This window comes from Protopterus annectens, chromosome 12.part0 (assembly GCF_019279795.1).
Source record: "Protopterus annectens isolate FY-2018-M chromosome 12.part0, PAN1.0, whole genome shotgun sequence".
NCBI classification, from domain to species: domain Eukaryota; kingdom Metazoa; phylum Chordata; order Ceratodontiformes; family Protopteridae; genus Protopterus; species Protopterus annectens.
The window spans coordinates 1,193,103,662-1,193,118,572 of record NC_056746.1 but is presented as its reverse complement, the minus strand read 5'-3'; the positions used below and the strand labels follow the sequence as shown (position 1 = coordinate 1,193,118,572).

The following is a 14,911-nucleotide window of genomic DNA, read 5'->3' as shown; positions in this document are numbered from 1 at the left end:
TTGTATATTCCTCACCAGCAGGCACAGTACAAAGAATCAGAGCTCTTGTATCATATGCCAAATATCAAAAGCTAATGTAATGGGTAAAGACTTGTCAAAATGTACAAGAACCTTGTCACAACTCAAAAGTGTTTTTGCATTGTACATTCATCTGTTCCTAACTTTCTACTGTAAGGAAACTTGTTCATTTAACAGCATGTACAATGTTTCTATCAGTGCTTTGATAATGCACACACTTTTTTATTGCTAACCAAACTCCAGGACAGTCATAATTATTTCATGCAAGTGTTTATATGTGTGTATGAGTTGTGTGTGTGTGTGTGTGTGTGTGTGTGTGTGTGTGTGTGTGTGTGTGTGTGTGTGTGTGTGTGTGTGTGTGTGTGTGTGTGGTGGGGGATCTCTTAAACAGTTATGACAAAAGAACAAATATAATCTTATGTTCCAACTAATTTTCCACTTTTCAAAGAGATACTTAGACTTCATAACTCTGTTTCTACTCCTTTTAAGTCACATGAGCACTTCATGCAGATTATCCAAGTGCTCATATTCTGTTTTTCCTGTTGCTAGTAACTATCTACATGGAGTTCTGTTAACAGATCTTTCCTTAAGCCTTCCATAATTCACAAGAAAACATAACTCATAGAGCTAAGTACAAATACTAATAATCTGTTATTACAAAATAAATCTCAATGTGCATTAATGCTTATTATACAACGACCCCCCCCCCCAGTGTGTGTTGAGCAGATGGAAAGAGTACTTTGAGGGGTTGATGAATGAAGAGAATGAGAGGGAGACAAGGTTGGATGATATGCAGATAGTGAATCATGAAGTGCAGTGGATTAGCAAGGAGGAAGTAAGGATAGCTATGAAGAGGATGAAGAACGGAAAGGCTGTTGGTCCAGATGACATACCTGTGGGAGCATGGCGGTGTTTAGGTGAAATGGCAATGGATTTTTTTAACTAGATTATTTAATGAAATCTTGGAAAGGGAGAGGATGGCTGAGGAATGGAAAAAAAGTGTTTTGGTACCGATTTTTAAGAATAAGGGTGATGTGCAGAGCTGTAGTAACTACAGAGGGATTAAACTGATCAGTCACAGCATGAAGTTATGGAAAAGAGTAGTGGAAGCCAGGTTAAGAAGGGAGGTGATGATTAGTGATCAGCAGTATGGTTTCATGCCAGGAAAGAGCACTACAGATGCGATGTTTGCTCTGAGAGTGTTGATGGAGAAGTACAGAGAAGGTCAGAAGGAGTTGCATTGTGTCTTTTTGGATTTAGAGAAAGCATATGACAGGGTGCCTAGAGAGGAGTTGTGGTATTGTATGAGGAAGTCAGGAGTGTCAGAGAAGTATGTAAGAGTGGTACAGGATATGTACAAGGGTAGTGTGACAGCGGTGAGGTCTGCTGTGGGAGTGATGGATGCGTTTAAGGTAGAGGTGGGATTACATCAAGGATCAGCTCTGAGCCCTTTCTTATTTGCAATGGTGATGGACAGGTTGACAGACGAGATCAGACAGGAGTCCCCGTGGACTATGATGTTTGCAGATGACATTGTGATTTGTACTGTGAGTAGGGAACAGGTGAAGGAGACCCTGGAGAGGTGGAGATATGCTCTAGAGAGAATATATGTGTGTGAATGAGAGGGAGGATAGAGGAATGGTGATGATGCAGGGAGTAGAGGTAGTGAAGGTGGATGAGTTTAAGTACTTGGGATCAACAGTTCAGAGTAATGGTGAGTGTGGAAGACAGTTGAAGAAGAGAGTAGAGGCAGGATGGAGTGGGTGGAAAAGAGTGTCAGGAGTGATTTGTGACAGATGAGTACCAGTAAGAGTGAAAGGGATGGTCTACAAGAGGGTAGTGAGACCAGCTATGTTATATGGGTTGAAGACAGTAGCACTGACAAAAAGGCAGGAGTCAGAGCTTGACGTGGCAGAGTTGAAGATGTTAAGATTTGCACTGGGTGTGTCGAGGATGGACAGGATTAGGAATAAGTATATTAGAGGGTCAACCCAGTTTGGAAGGTTTGGAGACAAAGCCAAAGATGCAAGATTACGTTGGTTTGGACATGTGCTGAGGAGTGATGCAGAGTATATTGGGAAAAAGATGCTAAGGATGAAGCTACCAGGTAATAGGAAAAGAGGAAGGCCTAAGATAAGGTTTATGGATGTGATGAGAGAGGACATGCAGGTGGTTGGTGTGACAGAGCAAGATGCAGAGGACAGGAAGAAATGGAAACAGTTGATCGACTGTGGCAACCCCTAACGGGAGCAGATGAAAGAAGAAGAAGAAGATACAATGACCCCCCATTAATATTCCAAAATGTGCACACTGATTAGTCAGCATGCACATTGTAAATCAGACTTATACTAATAGAAAAAGGTCCGGTCGCCCGGACTTTTTCCATTAGTATAAGTCTTTTTTTTTTTTTTTTTGTTACAGCAACGGAGAACGCAAGATCTCCATTGCTTTTTAAAAAGGGTCTCGCTATGTTAAATGGGTTTAACATAGCGAGACAGCTTTAAAAAAAGCAATGCAGAAAGGAAGATCTCCACTGCTTTTTTTAAAGCTGTCTCGCTATGTTAAACTCCTTTAACATAGCGAGACACTTTCTAAAAAGCAACGGAGATCTTGCTTTCTCCATTGCTTCAACCCACAGCTCTGATGTACTGCATAAGCATACGCATGCGCAGTACATCAGAACTGCCGCAGAATACCAGACAGCTGCCGAAGGGCAGCACAGAGGCATTATACAATGCCATTATTTAAGAAAAGTAGTTTTTTACTTAAATAATGTCATTCTTTAATAGCAATAACACACTTCTGGGTGTTGGTAATGCTGGATTTACCCACGGTTGTCTTTGTTTGGCCACTCGGGCTTCACCCTCCTGACCAAACCACACCAACCATGGGTAAATCCAGCATTACCCACACCCAGGCTTGGGTTATTGCTTAATAGAATAATTTGCTAATGTCTCTTGCTGATATTCTGGGGTTAAGTCTGGCAGTTGGCCCAGAGTGTTAAGGAGATATTAATGGACCCTTTCAAGTGGTCAAGTAGTGCAGGATTTAATTCCCCTCAGCCTCCATTGTCTAATTGTGTGACCATTCTGTAATCAAACAGTACTCCTGGGCTAGGTCTGAAAAAGCTCCATGGACATCAATGCTCTATACCCAGTCAACAATTGCAAATAAAGTCAATAAAATAAATTAAGGATCAGGGATTTAAACTGTTAATAGGGTGTTTCCAGTAGTCAAGGGTACAGAGTCTGATTACTTCTACCTTCATTTGCCTATTGTGTGACCCTAAAATAGTCATTTAACCGGACATTGTTCGCAAGTCATCCTGAAAAAGGGACATATATGTCCAGTGGAATTAGTTAGTTAACAAATTAATAAAATAAAAAAGTAAAAAGCGTTGAGCAAAAACCTAAATCCCTCCTCCATGATGGTGAATATATATTTGTATGTGCAGTTTACCTTATCTCCACCCAGATGAGCAAATATGTCCATTTTATCAAGGAAACAGTTACAGCAGACTCGTTAGGCTTCATTGGACTGATAAAGTTAGCATTCAGTAATCACTGGGACTCTTAGTCATCTCTGTCTCTGTCTCTCTCAGTTTTTTATGGTGAATAATAGAGAATGAATCAGGCAAAACTTTGGAGGAATATTTGGCTTTATCAGAATGGCTGCTTGGGTATCATACAATATGCCTCCATCCTTTCAGTACACCTCAGCATACATTTCTAGTAACTTGAATTCAAATGACACACTCTGACTCACTGGTTTAATGTACTTTCAGTAGGAAGAAACTGCAACCATTCTTTGTGTTACTTGTAACACACACTAGCCATGATTTGACCCAATACCTGTAAGTTTTCTTGCTTAAATGTAATGGATGACATTGGCTTCTTTGAAAAAACAGAATGAAGCATTTAATCTGAAATAATAGAAACTGCAGCTCATGTTCCTATTTTCACATCTAGCTTCTTGTCATTTGATGTAAATGTAGTTATAAAAACTTGTTTTATTTTATCATTTTTCAACGAAAACACTGGCAATTCAACTTTTTCTACTGCAACACGTATTCTTATCGCAAAAACTTTCGCTTTTAACATGTGATTGTAACACACTTTGGCAAGCTTTCATAATATATCTGGGTTTGACTCAATATAGTACTGTACTTCTCTGAAAGTACTTTCATAAGTACTGCTCATATATATATATATATATATATATATATATATATATATATATATATATATATATATATATACACACACACACTGATAAAATGTTATACCTTTTTGCCTTCAAGCTTGTATTTCAACTTTAGGTACTGATGCAACAGATATAATTAAATGTTGCCAGTTTCTAAATATCACAGTCACCCATTCCATGCACAACACATCTCAAAATCTCTTTTTTATTATGTTTTGACAACACACTTTTTGGTAGACTTCTCTCAGAGTATCAGTAATGAATCTATTACACAGAGTTTCATCCATATTAGCACAAAGCTCTCACTTCACAACATACCAGTCTCACCTTCCATAAACTTTTATTGCTAGTGGTTAAAAACAAAATCTTTCCATTGTGACCAGCTCAGTGGGTATAAAATACCCCTTTAATATTATCATCATTTGATCACAGATTTTATCTTTTTGTTTCAATAACTGAACAAAACATAAGAGTAGTCTATACGTGGAAGCATCCATTATACTCAATAAGCTTACAACAGGCTTTTCCATTGGAATAGCAAATGTTTTGAAACACTGCTTAATTATTTTAATAAATTCAGGAACTCCTTGACAGGCTTCTGTTTTTCAGTTCTTCATAGATGAGTCATTGTTGCTTTGATTTGCATGTATTTAATACCTGTCACTTTTTTATGTGACATACTGTAAGAAAAATAAATGCAAAGACCATTTGTTTTGTTGGAGGAGATTTTTATTTACAAATGTTGTATTCCATGATAACTTATTATCATTCAGAATCTCAAAAAAAAAAAACACTTTTATGGATTTTCCATTTTGCCACAAGTAGAGCTGCATGCTCAAAATGAGAGCAGGGCAGAAGCTTGAGAAAGGAGTTCAGCAAGAGGATGTGCACATATTAAAGTGTGAATATGTTTAATTATACAATAATTCTAGGAATGCAGTACATCAGGGAATTCCCCTTAGTCACACTAACTGATCTTACAGTAAGAGGAATAAAGACTGTTGAAGTTTCAAGTAATTTATTCATTTAAGAAGGTAGATGGATGAGTGTTCTTATTCTATTACATTACATACAACAGGTGAGTTATTTAAGCAAGTAATAATGCCCAACAGAGTGTCTGTTACTATGTAAATAACACCTTCCCAGGGGTGTTTTGAGGTCCAATGCTGCAGGCAAAGGGCCTCTGAAGCCCTGGAATGCCATTATTTGCAGAGTACCACACAACCTGCAGGGTATTGTTGCACTTAGAGAATGGGCTGCCTGTAAAATTGTGTTTTACTTACTTATTTTTTTTTATTATTATATTTTTTATATATTTTTGATGTAAAATGGTTCCTCTGCCTAAAGTTTCAAACTTGCTGTAGTATATGTAAAGGGTATTGGAGGAAGTATTTTACATCCAAAATTTAATATTTTCAAAAAATATCTAGATATTTATTTCATTATTTGAGTTTTTTACTCTTTACTTTATTGGAGGAAGTATTTTACATCCAAAATTTAATATTTTCAAAAAATATCTAGACATTTATTTCATTATTTGAGTTCTTTACTCAAAAATTGTGTATTCTGTTGGCAAGCTTTGGGGAATGAAGTCACTAAATAATGACATACATTTGAGTTTCAGAGTTTATTTCCTTCAGAAAATGTTTGGTAACACAACTCCTGTTATTCAAGCAACTTTCTAATTTTATAACAGCAATATTTAAAATCTGTTCCTATTTTTGAGCCTTTGTTCCACCTTTATTTTAGGTTTGATTCAGATTTCTTGAGCTAAGAGGTGGAGAGGTATGCAAACCTCTTAACTGCTGCTGTCACAGTTTGCTCGCTCTCACACTCTCACAGACACATGCACAAACACACACACACACAAACACACACACACACACACACACACACACACACACACACACACACACACACACACACACACATGATTTCATGCATACAAGTACAGATACACTCACATATGCAAACAGAATCATAAACACACACACACACACACACACATGCCATCACTTTTCTTTTTATGGTTCATTTACATTTACTCTCGCTAAACAGCAAAAGCGGTACTTAGCGAGTGTAAAATAATGGGTCTATCTCTCTCACTCTCACTTTCATGAATACATGCACTCACTAACACACACAGAGACATAAACACACGCACTTTTCAATTTTTTTTTTTAATTTTCATTTTTTTATTTTACAGTCACTGAACAGCAAAAGAGTTGCTTAGCTAGTATAAAATGGCAGCCTTTTTTTAGTTCAAGCTCCATGGCAGCTTAATATGCTACCATAAAGTGGCAGACTTGTTTTTCAGGGAGCATTACCTGTAGATTAATACCCCGATGGAGAACATTCATTCTCCAACCAGTGTGCCGATGTACAGGCCACCCATTCTTGAAAAACAGTTATAGACAATGGTGGGAAGGTTCTGATGAGCTGACTGGACGAAAGTTTGGGAGATGGAGAAAAAAAGAGCCAGTCCAAAGCTTAGAGTTTAGTTCCTCATTTGAATATTCTCAAAGAGCCATGAGAGTTTACCAGCTCAGCAGTCTGTGGAACACCATTAGTTAAAAGGTTTTTATTTTTATTTTATTTTTAACAAACAAAAAAAAATGACAACACACCATGGGCTACCCCTATAGAACTATATTTAAGAAAACACTTTCATCTGAGTTTTATCAAGTCCATCTGAGCAGTTACAGTATGAACACTGAAAATGCCTGGTTTTACGAAGTTATCACCAGACTTCATTAGCCAGTTTTGTAGGCTGTCTCTGACTTTGTGGGTTCATATTCCTTGAGGCAAATTATGAAAGGGTTTTACAGAACCTTTTCCTGTCTAACTTGTCCTCTTCAGTGCTTGTATCACATGTAATATGACAGGCTATGATCGCTTTAATGTGGCTCATATTTCCTGAAATACATTATGAAAAGACTAATCTTCTCTTGTTTGGCAAAAAAGATTACAATACTTGCTTATAAGAGGCTCAGATACATGACTGAGATGACCATTCTCTAATGTTGTTCTTGATGAAGGCTGCCCTTTTTATATGCATGTGAGGTAGTCACTTAGAGTCACACTAGGTGACTCACATTTTTTGAAAAATACATGCAACCAGAGAAATAGTTTAGAGTGGAAACAAGTCACATTGCTCATTTTTACAGAGCTCATGGATGTATAAAACTAGGAGAAAAAATGTAAGTAGTATTTGAGATCTCAGAAGCCGATATATAGACTTGTTGTGCTCATGGAATGAAAATACACCAGGTTGTGGTGAAATGCAGAATACACAAAACCTTAAATAAAAGTAAGTATCTCAGCTCTTCCATGAGCATAGGCAAATTGTGCCTGGGGTGTAAAGAACACAGCAGTGTGGACAGGGACCCTGGAATAGAGTATAGATAAACTGTGCCTGTGGAATAAAGAATGCAGCAGTGTGGAGTGTTACCCTTGGATAACATCTTTCACAGTCCTCCCACAAGGAGTGCATCTGAGAGAGAGAGTCTACTAGATCTGCTAGCTAAAGTGAGTTTATCTGGGCTAATTCTTTGCACTCTGTGTTCTGTCAACATACATTATGTCATGAGTCATGAAAAAATCAGCATGCTGAGGGTGTGGCTTTTCAGGTGAAGATTACCCCTTAATGCAAGGACCTTTGGGAAGAATGCTGCAAATAAGAACAGCATCTATGATTCACTGTAAAGTGCATATTTATATTTATCCTTATCTGGAAAACACTGATGCATACAAGGAAGTTCCCTTATTAAAGTTCCACAGTTATGCCAGCTCTGTGCCATATAAGGAAATAAAGCCCTGACTTTGAGCCAAGTGACCCAGTGTTCAACCAGCAGTCAAGGTAATGGAAGATCTGGTGTGGGAGGAGACAAGAATGCCAAGGATACACTTATTCAACTCTCTCATTGGTTATCCAAAAGCTTTGCTCTTCACATTAAAGTGTTTTTCTACTGAGAACGTTGTTTGTCTTGCTGGACCTCTTGGCATTTGTGTTTGGACATGCTTGCTAACATCTCAATTCCAGGTGTTCATGAGGAACCAATCCTGAAGAACAGCAGCAGTCACAAGCAATGAGGCAGGGACTTACTAGTACATTTCCTCTTGGAGGTGGGTCATGATACATCACTGAACACCCACCATATGTCGTACCAGATAACATACTCAACATAATAGAAATGTTAGGGCTTCACCCTTACAATGCTTTCTTATCTTCAGATTCCTTGAGGTAGCATTAGTGACTGTGTTGCCCTCTTCCCCTTGCTCCTCCCAGTTACATTGACTCTGCTGGGCAATGCACCAGCTAAAAGGGGGTAGGAAGGTCTGCAGCCTAATCCCAAGATGGGTTTGGGAGATAATCAAGCTGGAAGGTAGGATTGACAGTAGATGCATCATTGTTGCAGCAATTTCCTTCCATTAGAGTTGTTAAAAAGAAAGTTGTACAATGATAATGCAGTACTATTGTACAATATACTATAAAAAGTACAGCTTAATTATAATTAGAAAGACAAAATTACGGTATGCAATATATTTTCTCAGATTCTAGCTGGCCACCTTAACTGTGAAAAACAATCTTTTGGAAGGAATGAGCAGAAAGAAAAATGCTTTGCTTTGCTTTGTATTACTTTTGGTCATACTGGACACTGGATGATAAGAATTTTTCATGCTGTAAGAGTCCCTAGCCTCATTAACATGCACAACATTAAGGAATACAATGTTTATGTGGTATCTCTGTCCGGCAATGTGATTTTATGCATGCCATTTATTTTATTAGACAATCGTGTGCTGACCTTGTAATAGTTAATGTCTCCTTGATGGAGAAGAAACAGACTAATTCAGACAGTGAGCTGAAATATAACAACAGCCACATTACACATGCTGACAAATGCTATGAACACCTGAAGGTCATTCATCAGGAAGTGTGATCAGTAGCTAGTAGCCATTTGTAGTTTTCTTCCACCACAGAATCAGAATGTTGTAAGTTATGATCCATTGACATAATATTCCATTTCCTGAAAACATTATACACCTCTGCAGTTTGGAGAGGGGCAGCACTGTAGCTTACAGTGATGCTGTAGTAGCATTTTTCAAACACTACCTTTAGCTGTTGTCCTTCAGTGTGTGTGTGTGTGTGTGTGTGTGTGTGTGTGTGTATATATATATATATATATATATATATATATATATGTATATATATATGTATATATATATATATATATATATATATATATATATACACACGTATGAGGCATGAGTCCATCATAAGTCTCACACAATTTAAAAAAGACTGTGGCTATACATAACATAAGTGAAAGTAGTTACAGCTCAGTATGGGTGTCATATTTAAAATTAAATGAAGAACAAAATAATCCATATTCTTATGACCATTTTATCTCTGAAGATATTACGTTAACTGTAGAACTGACCAAATAATTACTTGTTCTTTTAAATGTCTCAGAGCACATCATATCACTGATACCTAATGTTGTAGTTTTTGCAAAAGAAAAAAAAAAAGAAAAGAAATAAAGATTTTTATCTAGTTTTGTTGAGCATATGTTTTTGGATAAACCAAATTCTTTATTTTTGTTGACATTTATGTAAAATGATTTTTTTAAGGCCGAGATAGTTTTTGCAGCTGGCTATTAAAGAAGATTTCCTTGGATTTTATATAATTCATTTACCATTCTGCCTATCATTCCAGCTGACTTTCTCATCAGATCAAAGCGTTTCCAAGTACACTCCATTTCTTAGACCAGCTGGCCCCAGAGCTGCAGTATACTCCCTCAGAGTTTACAGAAGTGTACGCAATCATCCTTTAGTTCATATTTTGCAGCAAACATGAACAATTCCAAGAACGACTGTGCTATGACATCAGGAACAAGCAAAAACTATGTGAGAAACCTGTTTCTGTTTCTATGACTACCTTATAGTAAAAATGGCCAGTATCAATGCACAGATGTTTCTAATAATGAGTTATAGCCAGTGGTTGTGGAGTACGCTGACAGCACTAGAATCCCTGGCATATTTATTATTCATGTTTGCATCTGGGTAAAAATAACTTTTTCATTCCAGTGCTGGAGTGCCAGTACTAGTCCTATTTATCAGTTATCTATTTGTGTACTGCACATCCTGTCTTCATCCGTACCTCAATCTGTCATTCAGATATTTCTTGTCTGTGACCATTCACAAGCCCAGTTTTGTCTGTGTTCTTTATCTCACTGGACTGTTAAGTAGAGTATGTCCCCGATCTATAGAATCAGCTATAACCACACTTTATCGATAAGGCACAAGGTAAAATGTATGAGGCAGAGACATATACGCCTCTACAAAGTACTTTCCTGACAAACATGCATAACTGGTCACACATCATTACTAAACTGTATGTATGCATAACCACCGTTCAGTAGACATATATAGACAGCATCTCCCAACATTACATGTCTCATTTAGTTTAACTGTCAGTCACAAGTATGGAAGAGAGAGAGAGAGAGAGAGATGATGAACAGAGCTCAGAAGTGATTTTCTTACCACCTTCACAAAAAATAGCAACAGCCGATGGAAACCACTTTGCATACATTTTGGCAGACAACTGAGAGGTAGGAAAAGTGCAGTTTACAAAGGGGAAGTATGTTTCACTTTTAGCATGAAAAGGATCCCAGAACCACCAGAACTAAACATTCATTATCTCCAAAGAAAAAAAAAAACATGAAAAATGCCATTCTTAGGGAAGGATTTGTAGGAAAGTTTCAAGGAAATGCACTGCAGTTATTTTACTTGTTCTATATAACATTTGGTATAAAACAAAAATATCAAAGCTAAAAACAAATTGATAGCATTCTTTATTCATTTCATAAACCTAACCCTCTGGGGACCAATTTTACACTACTACATGTCTCAAAACATAATAAAGCCCACTGTAGTCTTTTAAGTTTATGGAGATTCTTTTTAAGGTCATTAAAACCTTTTGCCAAATCAAGAAAGATGCATCAGTAAAGAGTTAAGGGAGTAAAATGCAAGAAGTCATGGGCATTCAGAGATCATGTAAATGAAAAACTGGTATGTCTTTAATGGATATATCCTGTGCACAGTGAAGAAGCTAGCTTGGCTGGGTCTTTGCATTTTTTTTACTTAATGGCTTGTCTGTGTGATCTTTTTACCCTTTGGTTTGGGTAATATTTGTGCCAAGGATATGGAAAAGGATTGTCCATTCAGACTTTAAACACAAAATGCCAGTTTATCCAATTCAAGGAGGATTAAGACTTTGTAGAAAAAAAGTGCCTAGGACTCACGAGTCTCTAAGAAGCAGTACAAACTTGTCTATGGCAATTGCTTTGGTGTACATGATAAAAGACAGATGATAGTGTGACTGTATGCCTCATAAAAGGAACACCAATTACAGCATTCTGCTATATAATTCAGAATAACAACATGCATGTGGCTGTCTGAACAAGGGACTAGAGTGCATGCTGCAATGAAAATGAACTCTTCACCACACTATACAGTCATTAAGTTTGAAGTACACAATGGTGGTGCAGACCCAGCTACTGCTTCTGCTCCCTCTAGTTTTTATTACTTCACCAGTGATAAATGCTGTAGGAAGAAGGCAGTACAAGCCTCTTGGTGCCTCCTTTGCATCTGGCTGCCTATGTTATGCATGTGCATGAGGTTATAAAAGGCATTCATCACCTTGCATGCCTAGTGCTATGCAAATGGCATGCGTAATTAAGGAAGTTTATGAATTACTTATCAAGCTACATGAAGCATACTCCCAATGCCCAGGCCTGCACTGTGATTCATAGGTCTGTAATGAATCTTCCTCATACCTGCTGCTTACCAGCAATGCCTTTTGTTGCTGCATATTACAAGTTTGCTACAATACTGAGTACAGCCCTCCAGTCTGCACAATAGACATCTTTGTGAATTTCAAGCAAAGTCTGTATACCTTTAAACTATATTCTGAAGCTCTGAACCAGTAACTCTAAATTTATGCATTCTACTTTATCACAGCTTAGGTTTGCTATAGTTTGGTGACAACATTTTCAAAGTATTTGTCAGCATTTTTTATAATGAACATGCTTAAAAAAATGGAAATGCATTTTAATTTTCATTCTAGATGGAGTTTGACACTGTTTTCTTGATAAATGACTTACTACCATCCAAAAGCTAGCCATAATAAACATAGTAATCCTCTTTGGAGAACACTCTAAAACAAACACTGCTGCAAACATAGGTAAAATTTAGAAGCACTTTTAAAGTGAAAAGGTGGTGTAACCACAACCTAGACTGCTAACATAACTGACATAAAACAGAACACCTGTACAACTAGTAGGCTTTGAAACTACAGCATGTACTAATAGCAAGGCTGGTTTACCTACAGTAGTTTTTATGTATTAACAGGTCCGTGAACTTTGAGTAATATTCAGTGCTTTTATGTTGAGTCTCAATATATTTCTGGTAAACTTTACTCAAGGCCAGTACTGAAATTCTCATTAAATACCAGGAAAATGATAATGCATATTAAAAGAATCACCAAGACTGTGCAAAACCATGTTTGCTTAAATCCCAGCAAAACAGCTTACAGGCCGTGATGACTTGTTCAGTCTTTTCCTAGAAATGTCAAATATTCTGTAAAACAAAAGTGACCTTTATGTTCAGAAAAGACAAATGGTTCCAGGAAACTTCAACCTATTAATAACAGTGAATACTGCCGAAGAACATAAAAGTGGGAAGGGCAACAGTTTTATATAGAAGCCTATACCTTATTTCAATGACACAGAACTAGTAGGCTACAAAAACACATAACAGTTATAACTATGGACTCAGGATCTCCACTAACAGCTTTTTTCAGTACTGCAATACTGACCATGTAAAACACATTTTTATCTATTATACCTATAGTTAATAATATACAGTTAGAGACTAATAGCTTAATTAAATTTAAAACTATTAACTTAACCTATAATTACATACTGTATTACATTAGACACTGGAGGCCAGTAACTGCAGTTATCCATGGGGTATACAAGAAATCATGGCAAAATATGAAAGCAGGGAATATTTGTTAATATACTTTAGCAAAAGACATATAAATATTGCAAATTAAAAAAATACAATGAGCTGTAAATATGAACACAAATTATTGAGAAAGTCTTAAGTTTACTCAAAGAGACCCTATACATTTTCAGTACTGTAACAAATGCAAGATAAACCCAGCTGATAGTTTGATATCCTGTATGTTTTATGCCATTTTATTATGTGTAGATAAGGAGAGATGCTTGAAATAAGATTAATATAATCTGAGATGCTTATTAGTTGTGACTGGTTGTTTTAATGCCTGTTGTATGACTTCAGAATCTATTGCAACATGCCACAAAACATAAGCATATGTGATGTCAAGAGCAGCCCTCCATATGAAAAATATTGTGGTACAGATTTGTTTTAATGCAGAGGTTTTAATACAAAGATATTACTCATTACGAAATTCCATTAAAAACTCTATTCTATTTACTTTGGCCTTTCTAAGGCATCTGATGCAATATCCCATCCACTTCTTCTTAATACCCTAGTCATCTTGGCCTCTCACATGCCTCTTTGACTTGATTTTCCAGATACCTAGCATTCATACCTCATTTCATCAAATGACAATCAACTTTCTCATCCTGTCTGCCAGTGACCACTGGAGTGCCACAAGAGTCCATTTTGGGATTGTTGCTTTTCATAAAAGCTTATAATAGCCTTTGGGCAACCGGCAATAGTTCAATGCACAGACAACTTTACTCCCATATATTCTATCCCTCTCTGTCTGAGCTACCACTCATAACAAAAAGTCATACACCTCCGGAGAGAAATAGAATTGGAACAGTCTAGTGATAAACTGCAAGAAAATGAAACTAATGCTCTTCACCCCAAAATCTTACTTAGACAAACACCATCATTTCTATCCCTACTCCTCACAAAGCACCTTACTTGATAATGTCTTTTGAACCAAACCACTAAATGTAATCAGTGGCAACCACCTCAAATTTGACATTCATATCCAAAGGGCAATTACAAAGATAAATGCCAAATTAGGTCTCCTTTACATAACAATCTAGTATTTAGCTAAGCAAGCCTGAAAACAATGATCAATCTCCTTCCAAGCCTCCTCTATGGTTCTTCTGTTCTCGCTGACATTCATATGACCCAAATAAATAAAGTAGACCAATGCCATCATAAAACTGCAAACTATGCTGACAATCTTCTTATTAAAACTCACTACTGTGTAGTGCTCAGAACTTTAAGTTGGTAGGAATTACTCTCTTCTTCTCATATCTAAAAATTGCCCATAGCATCTTTTTACTATCCTCATAAGTGCCCAGCAATGAAGTCAACCATGAAATGTTACATTGCACCCCTTAGATCACAATGTTCCAAAGACAAATACATTACAACTACACAAGAATTGCACAATAGCAAGTGTGATGTGCTCAACTCTAGATACATGCCGAAATACTGAAATTAGCATGCTGTATCTTTTCCTTATTTTGTTTATATTTTCTCTGATGTTTATGTTTCTTTAGCTGATAGATAGATACATATATAGATAGATGGATAGATAGATAGATAGATAGATAGATAGATAGATATTTAGATAGATAGATAGATAGATAGATAGATAGATAGATAAATAGATAGA

At 36.7% G+C, this 14,911-nt stretch overlaps 1 protein-coding gene across 1 annotated transcript in view; it reads right to left on the bottom strand.

Annotated features, from left to right (window-relative positions):
- SLC12A5 (solute carrier family 12 member 5) overlaps window positions 1-14,911 on the bottom strand; it is a 1,753,644-nt gene that overhangs the window by 1,695,789 nt on the left and 42,944 nt on the right. The gene's annotated exons all lie outside the window — the stretch shown is intronic.